The sequence below is a fragment of the Vulpes lagopus genome, chromosome 3 (genome assembly GCF_018345385.1).
Source record: "Vulpes lagopus strain Blue_001 chromosome 3, ASM1834538v1, whole genome shotgun sequence".
Lineage (NCBI taxonomy): Eukaryota > Metazoa > Chordata > Mammalia > Carnivora > Canidae > Vulpes > Vulpes lagopus.
Genome location: NC_054826.1, coordinates 21,508,255 through 21,517,466, shown reverse-complemented (window position 1 = coordinate 21,517,466; position 9,212 = coordinate 21,508,255).

Sequence of the window (9,212 nt, the reverse complement as noted above, 5' to 3'; positions counted from 1 at the left end):
GTCGCTGCCTCTCTGTGTCTCTCATGAATAAATAAATAAAATATAAAAAGGAAAAGCTATCCTATTACTCAGCTATCAGAAAGGATGAATACCCACCATTTACTTCAATATGGATGGAACTGGAGCGTGTTATGCTGAGTGAAGTAAATCAATCGGGAGGGACAAACATTATATGGTCTCATTCATTCGGGGAATATAAGAAATAGTGAAAGGGATTATAGGGGAAAGGAGAGAAAATGACTGGGAAAAATCAGAGAGAGTGATGGAACATGAGAGGCTCCTAACTCTGGAAAACGAACAAGGGGAAATGGAAGGGGAGCTGGGGGGGTGGTTGGGGTGACTAGGTGACAGGCACTGAGAGGGGGGCACTTGACGGGATGAGCACTGGGTGTTATGCTATACGTTGGCAAATCGAACTCCAATAAAAAATATATAAGAAAGTAAAAAAAAGAAAGATTTTATTTATTTATTTATTTATTTATTTATTTATTTATTTATTTATTTATTTATTTGAAAGAGAGAGCACACCCACAAGCAGCGGGGAGTGGCAGGCAGAGGGAGAGGGAGAAGCAGGAAGCCAGTTGCAGGGGCTGGAACCCACCACTTTGGGATCATGACCTGGGCCAAAGTCAGATGCTTAACCGACTGAGCCACCCAGGTGGCCTGAAATGGAGCTTATTTTATTCTAAAATCCATCTACATTTATTGCACATCAATTTCAATGATCATTTATGAACTCTATAAAATATTCCTTCTTCCTTCTTTTTGAAAGCTCCTCATTATTGTCTTGAGAAAATAACTGCCTAGATAATTCCTTGCTGTTTCACATGCACAAGATTGAAGGATGAACTTGCTCCATCCCGACACACAGAATTGGTGGAACATTCCCATTTTTGATGTTCAGAAAGGTTGTTTACTAATGAAACTTTTAAAAATAGGTGAGATGCTGTAATTGACATGTGCTTTCCTTCACAAAATAAAAGGAAAAATTAAAAGAGATGGGGATCTCATAAATTAAAAGAGATTTTAAGACATCTCGACTATATGTAGTGAATAGATCTGGTCTGAATCCAGGTGATCCCTACCTTGAGACTGATGCTAATCATCTGCAGTCTGGTCACACTGCTGGGTCTCACTGTAGTGGCTTCTTTCTCATGCATCTACAACACTGACTAGCTGCCCCTAACCTCTGGTCGAAATCAGCTGTCACTGTGGTTCAGGCAACTCTTGGGGAAGGTTCTACACCACTAAATTCAGTCTGCTCCATGCTGAGCCCTCAAGGGGAGCATGGATCTGGAGCCTATGTTTGTCCCACTCATACTCAGCTCAGTAGAGCATTCTGTCTTGAGTATCTTTATCCCATGCCCTTAGATGCAAAGATTCCACGTTGCTCCAGTGAACTCCTTCAGCTTAGCATTGTTGGCTCCCTTGACCAGTTTCCAATCCCCTGCTTCTTCTGTTGTGCACACTTTTATCTTCTTTCATTATTTCCTTATTTCTCCCCCAACCAAATATCTCTCTCTCTCTCTCTCTCTCTCAGCTTTGAGTGCCTGTTCTCTCTCTCTTTTTTTTTCCTATTTATTTCTCATTTTACCTCTACCATTGTCTTTTTTCCTCAGCTCATGCAGAAAGACTGTCTTTGGTGGGAGCCATCTCAAACATTAGAAATTTTCTTTCCTAGCATGAAATCAACCACTATAGGTAATAGAAGTTGACTGTATCCTCATGGTTTCTTGAGAATACCATGGAGCAGAGCACCTCTGTTCTCCCCCTAAAATGTGACCTTTGCAGAAGCAGGAGCCAGTTCTTTAACTCTCCCTGTGTAGCACCAATCATGAGCACCTTGCTCATGACAGGTGATCAAAACATGCTTGTGAAGCTCTTTAAATTAAACTGACTGTGTTATATTGAAGATAAATGTCTGATCAAGGAAATGTAGGCTTGGATGTATTGACAAATTTACCAAGAGAAGATCTGAAACTTTTGAAAAGGATACATCCTACATCCTATCCTGTAATAGGATGTGATTTCACTATAGATATGATACAAGGAGGAAAAAGCAATCCACCAAGAGAAAACACACACAAAAAGACATTAAATATTTTTTCATTGATGTCATGTTTATACCCATGGCCATATCACCAATAATGACAATAAAAATAATAATTGTAACAGAACAAACTTATTTCGACCAGGGATGTCTAATTACTTAGCCTTTGTTATCAATTTAATCATAAAGCCTAGCTCATAAAATATTACCTTTTACCTGCAATCCACAGATGAAAATATGTGGACAAGAGAGGCTAGGAACTGAGTGTCACATATATGGAAATGAGGGAGGGGTGCCTGGGTGGCTCAGTCAGTTAAGCATCTGACTTTAGCTCTGGTCACTCTTGGATTGGAGCCCGTCCCACTTCTGCCTCTCTGCTCAGCCGGGAGTCTGCTTCTCCATCTCTCTCTGTCCCTCCCCTCCACTCCTGCTGTCTCTCAAATACATAAATAAAATCTCAAAAAAAATATGATGGACCAAAGTTGAACAGAAACTGTGCATCTAGACCTTGACCCCTCCCCATCATAGGCGTTGACTGAAATTCTGAAGCTATTTTAACTTAGACAAATACAAGACCAGGGTGTGAGTCTGACATCTGTCACTGGCCAGCAGTGTGATTTCATGCAGAGATGGCCACTTCCCACTCTGGTCATCTGGTAAAATCTGCTGGTGTGTTCCAAGCAGAAGGGCCATGAGAATCAATGGATGTAAAGTTGCGTAGCATATAGGATTTTTAAAATAGAAGAATAACCTCCTGAATAGCATGTATTGACCAAGCCCCTCTACCCAAAGTTTCTTTTAAAACAAATTTTACTTTATTAAGATTTATTTATTTATGATAGACCTAGAGAGAAAGAGAGAGAGGCAGAGACAGAGCAGGAGGGAGAAGCAGGCTCCATGCCGGGATCCCGACGTGGGACTCGATCCCGGGACTCCAGGATCGCGCCCTGGGTCAAAGGCAGGCGCTAAACCGCTGCGCCACCCAGGGATCCCCTAAAACAAATTTAATCTTACCAGTGAGTGAACAAAGTTTAACTCCACAGGAGATGATTGAATTTTCCTTTAATTTCACCAGGTTCCCGTCTCCTGAAGCACTTTGCATCTCGGGACCCCACGCAGCCTAGCGCCCTCGGGTGGCCCTAGCGCCCCGGGGGGACCCACCGCGGCCAGGGGGCCCCGCAGCCCGCGCTCCCGGCCGCTCGCTTTCCAGCCCGAGCTCGCCGCCCCTCGGAGCGACAGGGACCCGCTCCGGAGCCGCCCAGTGTCCCGGGGGCTTCTGCGCCGACGCTGCCGAGACCTGCCCCCGGAGCAGAGCACCCGGAGGCCGCCGCCCTTGCCGCGGGTCGCCCCAGGACTCTCAGAGCGTCACCGTCCTCCTGCCCGGGGGATCGCCCCTCGCCTTTCCGAGGCTGCCCGGGTTGGGGCCTCGGAGCTGTCGCCGCCGCCGCCGCCGCCACCGCCGCCGCCTGGAGCGCCCGGGGCCCCTGCGCCCGCCCCTCGGAGCCGCCGCTTCTCCTGGAGCCAGGATGCTGCGGGGACAGCGACCCGCCCAGCAGTCCCTTATAACTGAGCAGTTTACGTTTGTCCTTCATAGACCCCGGAGACTTTCTCTCAGCTTCCTTACCAAAATTATACGAAAATGCTCAAGTCCTTCTTTCTTTTTTTTTTTTTTTAATATTTATTTATTCATGAGAGACAGAGACAGAGAGAGAGAGAGAGAGACAGAGAGACAGAGAGAGTCATAGGCAGAGGGAGAAGCAGGCTCCATACAGGGAGCCGGACATGGGACTCGATCCCATGGGACTGGATCCCGGGTCTCCAGGATCATGTTCTGAGCCACCCAGGCGTCCCCCCCCCCCCCCGCTTTTTTTTTTTTAAATTTTTAAAAAGATTTTATTTGTTTATTCATGATAGACATAGAGAGAGAGAGAGAGAGAGAGAGAGAGAGAGGCTCCATGAGACACAGGCAGAGGGAGAAGCAGGCTCCATGCTGGGAGCCCGACGTGGGGCTGGATCCAGGACTCCAGGATCACGCCCTGGGCCAAAGGCCGGCATTACACCACTGAGCTACCCAGGGATCCCCCCCCCCCCCCTGCGTTTTTTTTTAATGAGAGACAGAAAGAGAGGCAGATCAACCATGCAGTGCCTTATAGAAGAGGTGACTGTCTTGAACATACATGTTGACTGTTTGGCTCCAACTCCAGCAGGATCAACCAGGACCACTTTAGCTGTCCAGGACACCTCTCACACTCTGGCAAGACATGGCCTGTCCAACTTGGGGGAAGTTGCCATTCCAACCCATTTGAGTGTCCCCTCCCCCATGGACAATGGACTGAGGAGCACAGAACCATGGTTATTTCTGCAGAGCCTGCTTTGAGCTCAGGAACCAGGGCCTCAGGCCTCTTTTCCCAGACAGCAACAGTCAGAGGCATGCTGGTTTTGGCACCTAACTGCCTATAGGATGTGGCCACAGGCTGTCAAATTTAACAAGTGTATGGCCTCTGGCAAGATATGCAACTGTGATGTACCTAAGAGGGCTCTCAGTTGAGTTTTAAGAATGTCATTCTTCCTTTCAGTGAGTCCAGCAGCTTGTGGATTATAGGGTAAATGAAACTGCCAATGTACGTCCTGCTTATGAGCCCAGCCCTGCACATCATGACCAGTAAAATGTATTTCCTATCCCTGTCTATCCTTTGAGGTTATCTATACATGACACTAAGTTGTTCTAGGCCATTGAGGTTGGCATTTTGATTAGCCCTTTTACAGGGGAAGACTTGTGTCAGCCCAGTGGCTGTATCAACACAAGTTAGGATGTACTGTTTTCCCTGACTCATGTAGAGGACCAATAGAATCAATTTGCCAGTTGAAAACTGGTTGGATCCCAAGGTGAATGCATGGTGTATGGAAACTTCCTAGGTCTCAGATGGTAGGAGATCAGGCAAGTTGCTGACGGCCGCTAGGACTTCAGTACAGTCAAGTGGGATGCCAGCTCCCTTCAGTATGTTCCAGTTCACCCGAGCACTGCGATGCCCACTGGGCTTATCAATCCCATGCAACCAATTCTGAACTTTGTTGGGGGTAAAGGCCCTGATCTTTGCTAAGGTGTCTGTCTCAATGTTGTAAGGGGGCAAGGTAGGCCTATGCTCTGAGACATGGAAAACAGTAAATGAGGCAGTGGGGTCCTCTATCCTTTCTGATATATTTTCCCATGATTCTGTTCTCTATAATGGTTTCTGTAAAACTTTCTAGTTGTCCCTAGCCTATTGGGCCACCCAGGTTGTCAAAGCCTTGCAGATAGCCCAACTGACAATGCAAAGGGAAAGAGCCAAGGTTCATGTATACTTATACCATCCAGGCTGCCCTCAATTCAGCCCAGTGGCTGCTTTTACTATTCCCAGTCTCAAACCAGATTGTATCAGTCTGGGGTTGGATTACTACTGCAGTCCAGTGACTAGAATTTTCTCTATTAGAGCCATCTATATACCAAGCATCTTTAGGAATAGGGTATATGCCTTCCTTTATTTGTGAGGGGGTCTCCATAGGAGGCTGGGGGGGGCATTAAAGGTTTTATATTCTACTGGCCCCAAGATAGCATGTAATTCAGCTCCCAGTGAACTAGTGGAAAGAACACTCCATTGTTGTAAGTAAGCATCATAGAGGCTTGTGCTATGGCAATTGCCAGTCTTGCCAACGAACCATTTAACTACCCCTTTATAGGCAAACCAGTCCAGTCATTTACCAGAAGAGTGGTCATGAAGGGCTCTCCCTGTTAAAGGTCCTTATAGACTCAACACTTGTTCAGTAGGAGAATATCAGATCTCTGCCAGCATTGTGACCAAAAGCCCAATGGAGATAACTTCCCATGCTGTTCCTGCCGGAATGCCTAATTCATCTAATCTGGTGTAGCAGCCACATCTAGGGCTCAGGGATACCAGGTAGAGGTGTCCTACAGCCTGTTCTTTTACAACTAATATCTTAGTTTGGTCAAAGGTAGCTTGATGTTCTTCTACCCAATGCCAAGTCACTCCTTTTTTTTTTTTTTTAACCAAATGGTATAGAGAGTGCAGATACACGAAATATAGTCCTAAGGGGAGACCACCCAGGAGGAAATGTTTGAGAATCAGAGTCTTATCTCCAGGAGAGATCAAGAATATTATGCCTCAAGACTACCTAAGTGTGTTACTAAACAGAAAGAAAAAATGGAGAGGGTGCTATGCTCAAGAAGCCTTCAGGTCATGGACCTGTCATCATAGTGGGTTTGTCCAAGAGAGTGTTAGTCTAGTTTACACACTGGGTAAATACAGTTATTATTGGAGAAAGGTAAAAACAAGACCCTGGACATTCTGGCCATAAAAGTTGAACTTAGTAAGAGACTTCTAATTGATTGTATTTTGATTGTACTTGATTGTATTTTGCGTTGACCTTAGGAAAAGAAGAGAAATTGGTCACAGGGAGGATGAGAGAATGGATCTCAAGCATCATGGATAGATCAGAATCTTTGATGACAAATCCAACAATTTGAAGGCTTACTCCCCTTAGAAATGGTCTGGGAGATATGAATGCGGGTGTTCTTTCCAGGCCAATGCCAAAAGAAAGGAAAGGAAAAGATGGAGAAAGTATTTCATGTTTAAAGTATCAAGCCGTGGGGCACCTGGGTGGCTTCAGTGGTTGAGCGTTTGCCTTTGGCTCAGGTCGTGATCCCTGGTCCTGGAATAGAGTCCTGCATCAGGCTCCCTGCAGGGAGCCTGCTTCTCCCTCTGCCTGTGTCTCTGCTTCTCTCTGTGTGTCTCTCATGAATAAATAAATAAAATCTTTTAAAAAATAAAAATAAATAAATTGGAATCTGGGGAGGCTTCTTTAACCTGTTGATGAAAGACTTTAGCACAACACATTAAAAACTTAAACAGTAGCCAGTCATATTAGCAAAAGATAATAAAGGGTCAGAAGAAAGTTGTATACCAGTTGACATTGGTCCGCTGGTGACAATCTAATGTGGAATGAGTTTATGTTTCCCAAAAGGGATACCATGAACAGTCAGCAAAATCAAAACCATACATACATCAGGCAAGTCCGATTGTTTTGGCAAATTTACAGGTTTTAAGTTTGAGGATCCCATTAGTTCTCTCAACCGTGCCTGAAGTTTGAGGAGAATAGGGACAAGGATAATTCCAAGAAGTTTGCAAGGTTTTCGTTAAGGTTCATATGATTTGCCTGGTGAAGGTGGGTTCTATGATTACTTGAGACTGGGAATGATATACCAAATGGTAAACACATTTTCTAAGAATTTCTTTGCTGCCACGAGGACATCAGCCTGGCAGCAGGGGGAACTTTCAGCCTATCTGGAAAACCACACACAATAACATATTCATAACCCATAAGAAGTGGCAGGTTCAAAAGGTCCAGAAGGAGGTCTGAAGCCTCTGGAATAAAAATTTACAGGATTATGGACTATGTCCCAGGATTATTGCTGGTAGACTGTTTTTGCAAAGTTATGGAAGTTTTCCCACCAATGTCTATTCACAATTTGAGTCACTTTGAATGGACTAGGGTAGAAGAAGGAATGCAAAAACAAAAAAATGGGGTTTGCCAGGGAGTTGGGAAGAACCAAGCTGGTGTCTTGGGTTTCCCATAGCCCTGACTGTTCATTTAATTTTGTTTTTAATTTCTTTTAAAGATTTTTTTTATTCATGAGAGACACACAGAGAGAAAGAGGCAGAGACACAGTTAGAGGGAGAAGCAGGCTCCATGCAAGGAGCCCAACATGGGACTCGATCCTTGGTCTCCAGGATCACACCCTGGGCTAAAGACAGTGCTAAACCACTGAGCTACCCAGGCTGCCCTGTTCACTTAATTTACAACTATTGTTCATCCATTTGAATTTCTCTGATTTAGGAGCAGTGTTGCCACATTACAAAGACATCAAGAAGGCAAAAGCCGGGCAATGAGGGGCCATTTCTTGCAAGAGAATGGACTTATCCACATGTACCACAATCTTACAAGTACAATATAAAGAAGTCTTAGTATTACTTATTTGACAATACTTCCTATGGAATTGACATATCAAATAAGCCTAATTTAACATATACCTTCCATTTATTTACATTTCACATAAGCATTGTTTAGCAAACACTTTGAAATGCTGCATGTCAAAAAGACTTCATTTACAATTTGACTTTGAGAAGTTTGTGAGAATCTTTAAGGGATCCCTGGGTAGCGCAGCGGTTTGGCGCCTGCCTTTGGCCCAGGGCGCGATCCTGGAGACGCAGGATCGAATCCCACGTCGGGCTCCAGTGCAAGGAGCCTGCTTCTCCCTGTGTGTGTGTGTGTGTGTGTGTGTGTGTGTGTGTGTGACTATCATAATTAAATAAAAATTAAAAAAAAAAGTTGTGTAAATTCTCAGTAGATCTAGAAGGAAAGTTTTTAAAGATACGGATTACACGACGAGTGTTTGCTAACTGAAAAACCTGTAGGTAATTAAGGAAAGGAAGCGTCGAGGAAGGCTCTGCACCATAAAGACCCCAAGGCGCAAATCGGTTCGGGGCCAGCCCAGAATGCGGGGGCGTTAGTCCACGTAGACCGAACCGGCCCCGTCGCCGCGTGGTCTCCAGCGCTGGCTGCTCCCCCCCCACCCCCCGCCCGGGCCGCTCCGGAGGCCGAGGCGAGGGATCCCGGTCTGCCCCGGCTGGGGGAGCTGCCTCGCGGGGGGCAGGTCCAGAGCCGCTCCTGCCCCCGGGCGCCCGGGCACTGCCGGGGGCTCAGCCGCCCTCCTGCCGGCGCCCCCAGGCCTGCGGGGACGGGCGCCGCGGTGCGGGCGGGAGCCCCGGGCCCGACCTGCCGGGGCCAGAACCGCGGCCGAGCGCGCGCGTCCAGGCCCGGACGGCCACGGAGCTGCGGGCACCGCGACCCGAGGCGGCGGCGGCGGGCCCGGACACGGGGACTTCCAGCACCTTGCCCCGGGCCCTGCAAGGAGCCTGCGACACCCATCGGCGGCCGGTTCGGTCTGCGTGGATTAACGCCCCCGCATTCTATGTCTCTCTCCTTTTTTTTTTGCTAAAAGTCGTTTTTCGACAGTGTATACAGACTTCTTGAATGTGAAAAAAAAATAGTTTCATGTAATATTTTATTTATTTATTTTTAATATTTTTATATATATTTTTTCATA